At 41.4% G+C, this 14,101-nt stretch overlaps 1 long non-coding RNA gene across 1 annotated transcript in view; it reads right to left on the bottom strand.

Annotated features, from left to right (window-relative positions):
• LOC127585567 (uncharacterized) overlaps nucleotides 1-9,248 on the bottom strand; it is a 33,455-nt gene extending 24,207 nt beyond the window's left edge. Inside the window, exon 1 of the long non-coding RNA XR_007958525.1 lies at nucleotides 9,136-9,248. This is a non-coding gene — a long non-coding RNA (uncharacterized LOC127585567). The remainder of the gene's footprint in view (nucleotides 1-9,135) is intronic.
• Between the last annotated feature and the right edge of the window lie 4,853 nt (nucleotides 9,249-14,101).

The raw sequence follows: 14,101 nt of genomic DNA, 5'->3' as shown, positions 1-14,101 counted from the left end.
TTTGCCAATGATTGCACAATGTTCAATTCCAGTTCCATCTCCTCAGCAACTGAAGCAGCCCATAGCTGCATGCAGCAAGACCTAGACAACATTCAAGCATGGGTGGAAACATAGCAAATAACGTATTCCCAAGTGCCAGGCAATGGCCATCTCCAGCAAGAGAGATCTGAAACACCTACCCTTGATATTCAGAGGCGTTACCATTACCAAGTCTCCCAGCATCAACATCCTGGGAGCCACCTTTGACTAGAAGCTCAACTAGACCAGCCATATAAAACTGTATCTACAAAAGCAGGTCAAAGACTGGGCATCCTGCGGAGTGACTCACCTCCTGATGTCCCAAAACTTTTCCACCACCTACAGACCCAGTCAGGAGCATAATGGAATACTTTCCACTTGCCTGGATGAGTGCAAGTCCAAAAACTTTCAATGAACTTGACAACATCTAGTACAAAGCAGCCCACTTGACTAGCACCCCAGCCACCCTAAATATTAATTCCCTTCACCACCAGTATACAATGACTGCAGTGCGCACTATCCCAATAGCAACCTCCTAAAGGACAACCACTACCACCAAGACAAACAATGGCAGTTGGCACACAGGAACACTGTCGCCTATAGATTCCTCCCCAGGTTACATACCATCTGGATATGACATTCAGTCTTATCTTCATCACGGTATCCTGGTACTCCCTGCTCCATGACACCGCGGGAATACCTTCACTAGAAGGATGGCTGCAGTTCCAGAGGCCAGCTCACCACACCTTCTAAAGGGCATTTAGGGACGGTTGGTAAATGCTGACCTGACCTGACCAGATCCCAAAGAAATCAAAAAAAGTTGCTTAAGCAAACTTTGACCTTGAATTCCTTGTCTACAAACTGTAGTGCAAAAATTTTAATCTTGCTACATACAGGCTGTCCCCCAGGTTACGAACACCCGACTTATGGACACTTCTACGTACAAACAAGCTCCCATATATTACTAAACTCAAATGTCTGATATTTATTTGTTCAGGAGAGCAAAATTAGCTTTCTTTTTCTCTCCACTTATAGTAATTGTTCTCCTTCATCAGCCTTGTGTGCTTTTCATGCCATTCAATACAATACCATAGAGGTACAGTTACCATATCGAGTGATTTTTGTGTATTTTCCAACTTACCAACAAAATCAAGTTAAGGACGCCTGTATCCCAGGGACTCTGTAAATGGAACCCGTCCATTACCCAGGGACAGCCTGTGTATGGTTCATGCAGAGTGTCACCAATTGCCCGGTGCATATACCGTATAAACAAAATTTAATCGTATAACATATTACGACATCTTTGCATCCTGGAAGATGCCATTCCTCAAACCGCTGCATCAGGACCCAGACGTCTCCAATGATTTGTGATGTGGAATAAGAACAAAGAGTTTTCTCAGTTGGAACTGAAGGAATTTCTTCACACCAAAGATAATAGCTAGCACTCATTCTCAATCAGTGCACAATTACATTCACTTTTGTTGGGAGTGCACAAAGGAAATGCAATTGTCCAAATTCCATAAGATGTGACAGCACTTTTGCCATAATTTGAGCTTTAGGGCTTTTGTGCTGTAATAAAACTGTAGAGATTCACCACTCAACACTTGCTGTTACTTGGCAGTCCAACTTCATTTCTCATTCTTCCCAAGTTGTTGTAGCAATGCTGTTATGCAATGTATCACTTTGTCAGGCAAGAACATGGAATAATATTGAATCATTCCCAAAAAGTAGAAAAGCAATGCAACATTCTCTGGAAGTCTAGCTTTTTGATAACATCAACCACTTTTTTTTGATAGATTTCAACCAGTAACATCTACTTTCAGACAGCAATACACCCACTCTTGGCATACAAAGGTGCACTTACACCATTCAATTTCACACAGTGATGGTCAAAGCACCAACAGGTTATCCTACGCATTAGTTGCAGTAATATTGACATCATCTTAGTTGTACAAATACCTTTGCTTTGAAATATTTTATCCATACTTGGGTGGAAGATCTTTGGCGAAGATTTAATGCAGGAGTACAACCCTATTGCTCATGAAGTACTTCTGACTTTTCTCACCCAGGTCCAGCTGACATAAGCATATGATGAATAACCTATTGTAGAGCAAAACTTGGATCCCATCTATGGTGCAAACAGAGTCTTCAAACAATATGGAACTGCCCTTGGTCTGCAGTAGATTGGTTTGATACCTGGTTTAATATGTATCTGGTGAGTCCTGTGCAGGCATCTTTGAAGATAGCATCATAAGTAGACAACAGTGACTCATATGACATTGAAGTATCTGTGAGAAAACTGAATACATCCTTGCAAGCCAATCCTTAACCAACAGAGTTGGGTGTTTGGTACTGCTCCAGACAACTACTGTAGCATGCCATGCATTGCACCTACTCTAAGCATTCAACTTTTCCTGAACAATACTTAACTGGCTGCAGTCCTTGCTTGCCATGAAGGATCTTGACCAGAAACGTCGACTGTCCATTTCCTGCTACAGATGTTGCCTGACCCACTGAGTTCCTGCAGTAGTTTGTTTTTTTGCTGGAACTGTTCAGCGGGTCAGGCAGTATGGAAGCCCAGAGGAGGTTAAGAAGGAGATGAATGAATTCTGAAATGCTGGAAGAGGAGAAGGGGAAATGTGAAATACAAGGACCAAAATAGCTGATTATCTGAAATTGTTAAATTCTGTCCTTCAAGATCCCCCTAAAGCTTGCCTTCCTAGTAAAACATTTACCCTAATGTCTCTTTTATAGCTCAATGTCAATATTTGCTTCATTACGTTCCTGTGTTTCCATTTACATTTAATGATTTCCATACAAGGAACGCTAAATCTCTCTGCTCATCTGCAGAATTCAGAAAATACTGACATCTATCATTCTTGAGAGTATGGTAGGTAACCTGGCATTTCCTTATACTGAACCTATCTGCCACAACTTTACCTACACAATCCATCAATGTCACTTTGCAAGATTCTCTATGATGCCACTTCATTTTGTACCAATGCAAATTTAGATATGGGTTTCCATTCATCCAAGTTATTTATAAACATATTCAAAAGTTGAAGATCCCAGGGTGTCCCCATTAGTCATATCCTGTTAACTTAAGCCTATTTCTATTATCCCTATGGTTTCTACCTTCTAACCAATTCCCGTCTCATGGAAATATGTTGGCTCCAATTCCATGGTCTTTCATTTTTGGTAACATTTTTATGTGCAAAAGCTTACTGTCCGTCTCTGGGTCCATATAAATAGTATCCATAGACATGGCCCTTAACTACACTGTCAAAAACTCAACCAAGTTAGCTAGGTTTGACCTTTAAAAATCCACACCAACTTTCTCTGAACAGCTCAAAGTGCTCAGTCACTCTTTCTCTAATAACTGATATGGTAACTTTCGCATAACAGCTGTTAGATGAATAGGTTTATAATTTCTGGGTTTCTCTCTCCCAACCCTTTTAAAATATTGTCAGCTGCCCAATCCAAAGGGTCAATTTCTGAATCAGGAGAGTTTTGGAAGATCATGATGCAAGTATTTGCTGTTTGCACACCTACTTGAAATCTGAAACGAGGCTGGAATACTCTTTCCAAATTACTAAATTTTAAACCTATGTCTTTTGTTAACAAATGGTATTAAGGGACGTGGGGAAAAGGGGGTTAATCACGATCCTATTGAATGACAGAACAGGATTGAGCGTCTAAATGGCTTACCTTTGTTCCTATCTTCTTATGTTCCTGTACTTGAGCTGAAAATAGACCGACCCTGGTCATCTGTTAATTTTTATTTCAATTTTTTATTTCAATTTGTTAATCTTTATTTCAAAATAGCCAATTTTTAAACTTAAAGCTAATAGTTTCTCCTGTTGAATTAGTTTTACTTTTGCCTGCATCTCTAATGCCTTTTTCTGCCACTATTAAAATGATACAAAGTCATTATTTACTACGAAATCCATTTCCTTATTTACAATTATAGTATCAGATGCCTTAGGGGACCTAACATTAAGTTTAAGCCACACCCTCTTTCTCTTAAAATACACATACAATCTTTCAGTATCGTCACTTGCAAGGCTTTTCTCCATGGCTCTCCCTATTTCTCTTCTATCTCTCTGTTGTTCTGTTAACTTCTCCCTGACCTTGGGACTTGTAGTTTTCTTGATCTGGGCAGGTCCTTTCTTCAGTTCCATAGTATTTATAGTCACTCAACTTGTTGACCGAGATTGTTTAATTACACAAGTAGAGCTCTTGGTCTTTGAAGAATTATAAATGCTTGGTATTGTATCGGCTACTTACTTGGCCATGATCCCAATGTCTATCTGTAATTTAACCCATCAAAAAAAATCAATAAGCATTTACATGATCATACATTTACATTTTATGCCTCAGCTAATAAAGACAAGAGCAAGGAGGCTACACCAAAACTGTACAAAGCACTAATTAGGCCATAGCTTAAATACTGCATATAGCTCTGGTCACCACACCACAGGAAGGACATGATAGCACTAGTGAAGGTACAGAGTTGACAGCTGAGGAATTATAGTTATGACAAGAGACAGATGAGGTTCAGGCTTTTTACTTAAGAACAAAGGAGACTGTGGGAGATTTAATACAAGAGTAAAAAAAAAATTAAGAGGGGGTCAACTGGAAGGACCCATTTCCTTCAGCAGCAAGTCTTATAATTCAGAGACATAGATTTCAGATAAACTGGCAGAAAACAAGTGTTGGGGATTTTGCTTTGCTAAGCGGGTGTTTGGGATCTCAAATACATTACCCAATACAATAGTGGAGGCAAAAAAAGTCAGCACATTTAAAAAAAATCTCTCAACAAGCGCAAAGTCATAACCTGCAACACTACAGACCTCAATCTGGAAAGCGGCTGTAACCCAACTTGTTTCAGTTTCCAGCCAGCAAGGATGCAATGGGCCTCCTCCTGTGCAGTGAACTGCTATGATATTGTGTTAAATTTCAGCCTCATCCCTTTAAATTCTTACTTATCTCATTTGGAACCCTGGTTAATGATTTATCATTTAAAACCCAATAGCAAATGATAAAGCCTCTGTTAGCTAGGTATTCCCTTACCTTAAATATTGTCGGCCAAGTCTACTGAATTCTAACAACATTTACAACCTGGACTTTATCCTCAGCCCTTTCTTATCTTCAGGCTATTTTTACTTTTATTCTTATTTCTGCCCAAGTTCACTTCCTTTACCCCTCCCTGGTATTTAGTGGTTTTAAGTTCATTATTCTAGGACCTTGTTCCCAGCCTGATTCAGGTGCCACCCATCCCCACAAATCACAAGAACACAAGGAAATTGGAGCAGGAGTAGGTCACTGGGCCCCTCAAACCTGGCCCACCATTCAATGTGCTCACGGCTGATCACTGTTCAATGTGATCATGGCTGATCTATGCTGGCCTCAACTCCTCGTCTGTGACAGTTCCCTACAGCCTTCAATTTCTCGATCTTTCAACTATTTATTCTAGTTCCTCTTTAAATATATCCAATGATCTGCCCCCACCATCCCTGGGGGAAGAGAATTCCAGAGAATCACTACTACTGAGAGAAGAAATTTCTACACAGCTCAGTTTTAAATGACCAGCCCCTTATTTTGTAATTATGTCTCATTAGTGACTCTCCTAGTCAGCTGTTTCAGTATCACCACCAGTGTAGTAAGAATGTTTCAGCCGTGCTTTTATTTGCCTTATATTTGGATCCCTATCCCAATTACCACCTGCTTTGGGTAATAACCTTGAAATTACTGCACTCAAGGTCCAGCTTTCTAATTACTCTTAATACTCCCTCAGCAAGATCTACTCCTTATACAAGTCACTGATGCAGATATGTTCCACGTCAATAAGTTTCTCCCTCTCCCTTTCTAACTACTTTGTGATATTAAGATATTTATAGGTATTTATTTATTAGTCACATATACATCGAAACACATAGTGAAATACATATTTTTGCATTGCTAAGAATGTGCTGGGGGGCAGCCCGCAAGTGTCGCCACTCTTCTGGCGCCAACATAGCATGCCCACAACTTCCTAACCCGTACGTCTTTGGAATGTGGGAGGAAACTGGAGCACCTGGAGGAAACCCACACAGACACGGGGAGAACGTATGAACTCCTTACAGGCAGTGGTGGGAATTGAACCCAGGTCGCTGGCACTGTAATAGCATTACACTAACTGCTATGCTACCGTGCTGCCACCCTGGTAACTTACCCTGGTAACCAATTGTGGCTGCAGTGGATTTTATCTGTCATTAAGTACCTAAGCTAAACCATTCCAGATTTCCTCCTCCTCACAAATCACCTCCTGTTCTGACAAAGGTCTTCAACCTGAAACCTTAACTGTGCTTCCCTTTCATAGATGCTGCCTGACCTGCTAAGTATTTTCATAACTTTCTGTTTTTACCTCAGGTTTCCAGCATCTGCACCTGTTTTGATTTTTGTTTCTTGCTCTCTCGATATGCGTTTCATATTATTTCATTTTTCTTTACAATGTAAAAGGAGGCCACTTCAGCGCATCAAGTCTATGCTGGCTCACCAAGCAATCCCCTTTATACTAATTTCCCCAGCAACCTACATTCTCCCCACATTCCCATCAACTCTCCCCAGATTCTATCAGTCACCTACACACTAGGAGCACTTTACAGCAGCCAATTAATCTACCAACCTGCACATTTTTGGGATGTGGGAAGAAACCAGAGCACTCAGAGGAAACCCATGTGGTCACAGGGAGAACGTTCAAACTCCACACAAATAGTGTTCTAAATCAGGATTGAACCCGGGTTGCTGGCACTGAACGCCTCAATCTTTTCTCATTTGCGGGACTTATATATGAAACCCTCTAGTCCTCTCCTACGTCCAAGATTAAAAGACTGTGGTGCAAGCCTAGTTGGGTTAATGCAATGGCTAATGAAGGGTTCCACCCGAGAGACCAACATTGCTTCCCACCAGGTGGCCTGCCATTTCTATTCCAGATTTCTGCCATCTCACAACTTTTAACTTCATCCAAAATAGAATTCTTCTTTGACCTCAGCAATTTCTCTAGGGCCTTCCATGCCCTCCTGCTTCACCTGGAAACAGACTGTTGCAAGGCAGCTCAATGTAGAAGACCAGAATAGACCACATGGACCCCTCGAGAGTGGCCTGCAATTCAATATCAGAGCACAGATCATGCACCAGCTCATCCATGTTCCTGTTCTTTTCCCATTTCCTTTGATACCCTCAATGCCCAACACTTGATCCTATTCTTGAATAGCAGCACAACATCCACAGCCCCTTGCAATGGAGAATTCCAAAGATTCAGAACCCAAGACATTTCTCCACCTCCGACCCCTCATCTGGAGACCGTGCCCCTTAGTTCCATGCTCTTCATCCAGAGAAAACAGATACTTCTACCTCAGCACCATTTTCTAGCACACTCCTCACATCCCTCGATTTCCTCACTGTCCAGAAATCTATCGACAGTATTTCAGTTCTGAGTGAACAGAATGACTGAGCCTCCACAGCCCCCTGGGGTAGAGACTTCCAAACGGTTCGTCACACTCTGCATGAGGAAAACAGATCCAGATGGAATTAGATTCAGGGTTATTTGTCAGCTTTTTGTGTTATTAATTTCTCCAGTATTTTCTCTTTATAGTAATTTTGTTTCTAAGCTCTCAGCAAACCCTCAATTCCCCACTATTTGTGGAAAATGCTGGAAACTCTCTTCACATTTAAAAGGCAGCAATTTAACAGCTGTAACTTATAAGGCAACAGGCTGGGTGGGAGAAAGCTCTTTGACTAGCATGGATACTTCTGGCCAAATTATTTTGTCCTGTATAATTTCTGCGATTCCACTTGTTGTGTCTCCCATTGTGAAGACAGACATAAGATATGAGGATTACAGGCAGAGTTAGAACTTTTTCTTTAGTTAATACGTAACAGGGGTCTGGAATACAAAGTCTGAAAAGGGTAGTGGAGGCAGAAACCCTCATCATTTTTTGGTTGCCATGTACACAAAGGGCAAAGAGACTGTGTAAATATTTATGATTCTCTAATTTGATTAATCCCTCAGCAATTTCATACTGCAATCACCACTGGTTTTATGTGTCCCACATTTTACAGAAATAGCAATAAAGCTAATGTTGTATTCACCTCATGTTCACACACACACACACAAAAGATCACTGGATTTTTATTTGAATAAGTGATACCACTTGTATATGCCATGCCTTTCAACTATTCTGTGGATATTGACACTGGCATTGACCTTACACACACATCACAACATTTCTCAGCATAGGAAGGTCACTCAGTCCTCAACACCAGCCAGAATCGAACATTTGGCTAATCCCACCTCTCAGTTCCTGATCCAGAGCTTGTAATTTATAGCTCTTCAAATGCTCATTCAAGTACCCATCAACTCCAGTATGAATTCCCATCTCCACCACCAATGAGCTCTAGACCCCCACTACTATGTGTAACCATGGTGATTGATGGCAGAATATCCCATCATTTCCATTCTTGTACCAGTTGGTGTCAATACATGTCCTTTAAAGATATAAGAATTTATATAATTATTCGTATAATTACTTCTCTTGTGAACTCCAGGTCCAATTCTTCACCCAAGACCACATGCATTGACAGTTGTTGGACACAAGGGAGTCACGATGGAGCCCAATTGTCTTCACACCCAGTATCCACACACAAGAATTTCCCTGGGTTTCCCCACACAAATAAAAACACATGGAGTGCAGTTAAAAAGCCTTAACTGCTGCGATCAGTCAGCCAAAGACAAACTTTCACCATGATTCGAGGCAGTGTGTTTATGCTCTGCCCATTTTAAATGTACAAGTATTCTTCCAATCAAGTGTTCGGTAATGACATGGCAAGGCTCTTTAATAACTTAGAGGAAAATGTAATGCCCAGTCTGATCCTGAGCGATACAAACCCAAAAGGTTCTAGATTAGCTTTCAGGTAACGTGACATAAAAATGACTTCAAAACTAACTCACCAACTGTGAAACATTTTCCAGAGTGTGATGGAAATCCATTTCCAATTTACACTATTTAAAGTACTTCAGTTAAATCACATAAAAATATCGTGATGCTTTATGATCAATGCAAACTACAGACTTACCTGTACTTGTTCAGAAGGTACTGGTCTTGATGTAGGTGATAACATTAAATGGACTCAAACTAGGATAGGAAGTCCAAGATCCACTTCCCACTTTGTGCTGAGTTCATTGGCTCAGTGGTGGCCCCAGTAGAGCATGTAGCCAGATCAGCAGAAGGGAAAGATCTGAAAACAAAAATAGAAGTCAACAGAAGTATGGATTTGGCATCTTAAATATGTAGCAACGCTTTAAAAATAGACCCTTGGTCAGAAATGCTGAAAAACTGAAATTTTCTCAGACCCAAGCAATATCTTCCCAAGAAACTACTTGCCTGTGGATGACTCAGGAAGGTACGATCAGGCTCAGTTATGCTGTCCCCAAAACAGAACAACAAGTTCACTCTTTCAAGTTCACACTTGAAGTATGGGCAGGTCACTGAGGTTCAAGGAGGAGAGGAGACACCTGCACACTGAATCCACCCAAAACACCACAGCTGCTTTTGTGATGTCACGATGTGGTGGTGAAACCCAGCTTGAGTACACTGAGTAAAATTAATCACCGTAACTGTAAATATACCAACCGCACCAACACTTTAACTTGGGGCCCAGACAAAGGAGAATGGCTTTTCATGTCTCTTTCATGATATTTCAGAGCATTTTACATACAGTGATGTATTTTGAAGTGTTTGAGATATTTTGAAGTCACTGTTGTAATGTAGGAAATACAGGTTGTGCCAAATACATTCAGCCCATACACCCCCATCAAGTCTATGCTGGCTCACAGAGCAATCTCACACCCCCACTTAGTTCCCTGTAAGTACTTCATTCTTGTGTGCCTATAAACTCCCCTGATTCTCCTACCACTCATCTCCAGAAAAGGTAATTGACAGCAGACAATCCATGAAGAGTGCCAGCAATGAACTGGAAACTGGCTGAACACATAAAAGCAAAGTCAAAATAAATGGGACCTTTCCTGGCTGGAGGGATGTAACAACTGGAGAATCCCAGGTATCGGTTCTTGGCCCTCAGTTATTTACTATTTACATTAATGACCTGGGGAAGAAGTGAAATGTCAGGTTTCCAAGTTTGCCACCGATACGAAGATGGGTGGAAGGAGATAATGTGATGAGGACTTTGTGATTCTGAATGGGTTAGAGATGGAACGAGTGACAGAGCAAAAACCTGACAAATGAAGTTTAACGTGTGGAAGTGTGAGGTCATGCACTTCAGTAAGAGCAATAAAGGGGCAGGTTATTATCTAAATGGAGACTGCAAATGAGCAAGGTTCACAGGGATGTTGGTGCCCTATTGCATGACTCAAAAAATTAGCAGGCAGGGCCAACAATTAGTTAAGATGGCAAACAGCACTTTGGCTTTTATTGTGAAGGCATTGGAGTTTAAGAAAAGGGAGGTTTTGTTACAGTTGAGCAGGGTGTAGTAAGGCCACATCTGGAATACTGAGCACAGATTCGGTCTCCTTCCCTGAAAAAAGATACGGCAGTCCAAAGGAGATTCACCCTGGGATGTGAGGGTTGTCGAATCAAGAGCAGCTGGACAGTCTGGGTCTGTGTTCCTTGGAGTTGAGAAGAATGAGGGATGACCTTATTCAAACATATCAGATCCTAAGGGGGCTCGACAGGGTCAATGTTGAGATGTTTTCACTCGTGGGAGAGTCACGAACAAGAGGACATACAGGGCTACAAAATAAGGGGCCAGTCATTTAAAACTGAGGCACATAGAAATTTCTTCTCTCAGAGGGTGGTGAAGCTCTGGAATTCTCTGGCCCTAAGCGTGGTGGAGGTCAGATCATTAGATATACTTAAGGTGGAGATAGATAAATATTGTAAAGTTTGAGGAAATGAGGGCTATGGGGAATTGGCACAGAAAAGGAGCTGAGGCCAACACAGATCAGCCATGATCATATTGAATGGCAGGGCAGGCCTGAGGGGCCAGGTGGCTTCCTCCTGCTCCTATTTTCATGTGTTCTTGTGTTCTTATGAAGAATAAAATGGATTGGGTTAGGTTTACTGTAAATGGGTGCTTGATAGTTGGTACGTTCTTGCTGGGCTGAGGGTCCCGTTTCTATTCAGTACCTCTCCGTCTATGACAATGACTACAGCTGAGATTTTGAAGTGAACAGAGTGTGGGAACTAGACTGATTCTAAAACATGTCACACCATAACAGCAATGTAATAATATTGGGTTGGTAGCAGCCCTTTCGCTGAATTGGACCAAGGTTGAATATGACCATTCATGGTGAAAATGCACAAAAACGTTTGATTGGAGAAATATTTCCTTAAATCTAATGAGACTTCCAGCATCCCTCTCTCCCCTTGAAAATGTCCCCATTGCAAATAAATGGAAAGAGGCATTTCGAACAGGTCTTTCACATTTCCAAATATGGTCTACAACCAATGAAGTACTTTCATAGCCACAGTCCTCCTGTAGGAAACAATTTGCTGTTTGTGGAAGCCAGCTATGAACAATGTGATAATGTATGTTTTCTCAAAAATAGAAGTTGATTAAGGGATTACTTAATACTAGCTGAGTCACTAATAACTCCTCTGGTCTTTGAGATGGTACCATGGGGTGAAGAGTACACATCTACCTTCAACCTAAACGACTCACCTAAAGGACAGCAGCTCTAAGAGTGCAGCCTTCACTTAAAATTGCAATGGAGTGTTGGCATAGTATGTGCTCAGTTCTCTGGCGTGGGATGAGTCAAGAAACGAGAAGGTAAGGGGAAAATAACATTTGCATAGTTGGTCATCACGTCCTGGAGTGCAACACAATCAAGGAATTACTTTTGAAGGCTGTTATAGTTGGTAGGAAAACATGGCAATCAATTTAGTTACAGTAAGGTTCTGCTATCAGCAGTAAAATGAATGACCAGTTAACCTGATTTTGATAATACTATTTGATGAAGAAAGGCTTGCCAAACTCAAAGATCTTCTTTGCAATAGTGCCTCACTATCATTCCATTTCAAGCCCTGGGAGACTGTTGAAAAGTTCATCCAAATTACAACGAAGATGCTACAAACACTCAGCAGGTCAGGCAGTATCTGTGGAAAGTCACAACAGAATTAATGTTTCAGATCCAACGATTAATGTTTAATCCATATTATAATAGTTAATAAAATGTCCCTAAAGGCTTTACAGACACATTGTTATAAATATTATTTACTCTAAGAGGCAAAAAGAAGGTAGTTTTATAGAGTGCCTTAGTGAGGTTTACAGATGAAATTCCAAAGCTTAGGGCCATTGAAACATAGAAAGTAGGAGCGGGTATGTGTTCTTTGGAGTTTAGAAGAACAAAGGCTGATCTTATTGAAATATATAAGACCCTAAGGGAGCATGACAGGGTAAAAGTTAAGATATTTTCACTAGTGGGAGAGTTTCAAACGAGGGACATGGTTTCAAGATAAGGGGCAAGTCAATTAAGAACGAGGCGCACAGAAATTTCTTTTCACAGTAGGTAGTGAATCTCTGGAATTCTCTGGCCCCAGAGGGTTGTGGAGGCTGGATCAGGAGTGGGGGTAGATACATTTCTGAAAATTCATGGGATTGACGGCTGTAGGGATGTGGCATGGAGGAGGCATTGAGGCCTGGGGCAGATCAGCCATGATCATATTGAGTAGTGGTCTGGCAGCTACTCCAGCTCCTGTTTTCTTGTGTTCCCGTGAGTCAAATAATTGGATTAAAAGGACTGGTGACCAAGAGGTTGGTCGAAGAAATAGGTTTTAAGGACAAGAGAACATGCACATCACAACTCTTCTGCCTATGGAGGTGTTATTCAGAGGGTCCTACCATGGTTTGAAACATTCTACAGGATTCCTAATCAGCAGAAGGATGAAGGAGCCACTGCTTCTGGTTAAGCTCAGGACCCAGTGAGAACTGAGCCATAGAATGCAAATTCGATCCTTAATGTATTTTAAACTAACAGCAGGAGCTGCTACTGGGCACTTGGCTCAGTGAGATTGGGTTTCTCTCTGTTAATCCAGTGTCCAGTGATCCAATCATGGAAAGCATAACATAGGCACACTCAGCAAGAACAGGGACAGACTTGGCTTTGGGTCTCCCCCATAACTCACTCACCATCAGGAAGAACAGTCACTTGGCCGAGGTGTCGGACATTGCCAAACAGGAGCCCGAACTAGCCTGTACCTATAAGAGAGAGGAAACAAACACGTGATCTAGAATGTGCTGCCTAAAAAGGGCAAAAGAAGTGGATTCAAAGACAAATTCCAGGAAGGAATTGGATAAATGCTTAGGAAAAATTATTAAGCATTGAGAAACTGTAAGGGAACCAAGACTAATTGAAAAAGGCCTCCCAATGAGCTGGCAACAGCACAATGGGCAGAAGGGTCTTGTTCAGTCCTGCATGATGTTACAAAAGAGGCTGTGTCATTGTACTCCATGTGAAACGAGTCAAAGAGAAGAAAGCATGCATGACTTTGATGATTTCAGGAAAACGTAGCATTGCTTTGCAGCCATGCACATGCAAAACAAAAACAAGGACCATGAAGGCCAGCGGAGTTGCTTTGATTCTTTCCTCTCCCTTCAAGCAGCAGCGGGAGGAGGAATAAAGCACTTCAGATTCATCAGTAACTATTTACCTTCCTCTGGCTAAACTTAGAAACTCTTACAGTTTGTCACACACACTCATTAAACTGTCACACGTGCATTTATTTTTAGTAGCTTTTCTCTCCTCTTTAAGTCAACTTGTGGCTTCCAAGCTGGCTGTCATTCTGCTCTAGTGGTCATTGCTTGCGTGAACCCAGACCATGATAGCAAGGTCTTTGGCCACTGGCAGCATCACAGCTGGTCTTCTCACAATCTCCTGTTGGTTCTAATGGCTCACCTCTGGCCGATATCTACTCTCCCCTAGCACTCAAACTGTAAATTTGTTTTTAGATTGCATTTGATATGTTCAGTCTGCCTCAAAATACGTTACAGCTAATGAAGCACTGTAATCATCTGTAATGCAAGA

This window comes from Pristis pectinata, chromosome 33 (assembly GCF_009764475.1).
Source record: "Pristis pectinata isolate sPriPec2 chromosome 33, sPriPec2.1.pri, whole genome shotgun sequence".
In the NCBI taxonomy this organism is placed as follows: domain Eukaryota; kingdom Metazoa; phylum Chordata; class Chondrichthyes; order Rhinopristiformes; family Pristidae; genus Pristis; species Pristis pectinata.
The sequence above is the reverse complement of the archived record's forward strand: the minus strand, read 5'-3'. Positions and strand labels throughout refer to the sequence as shown.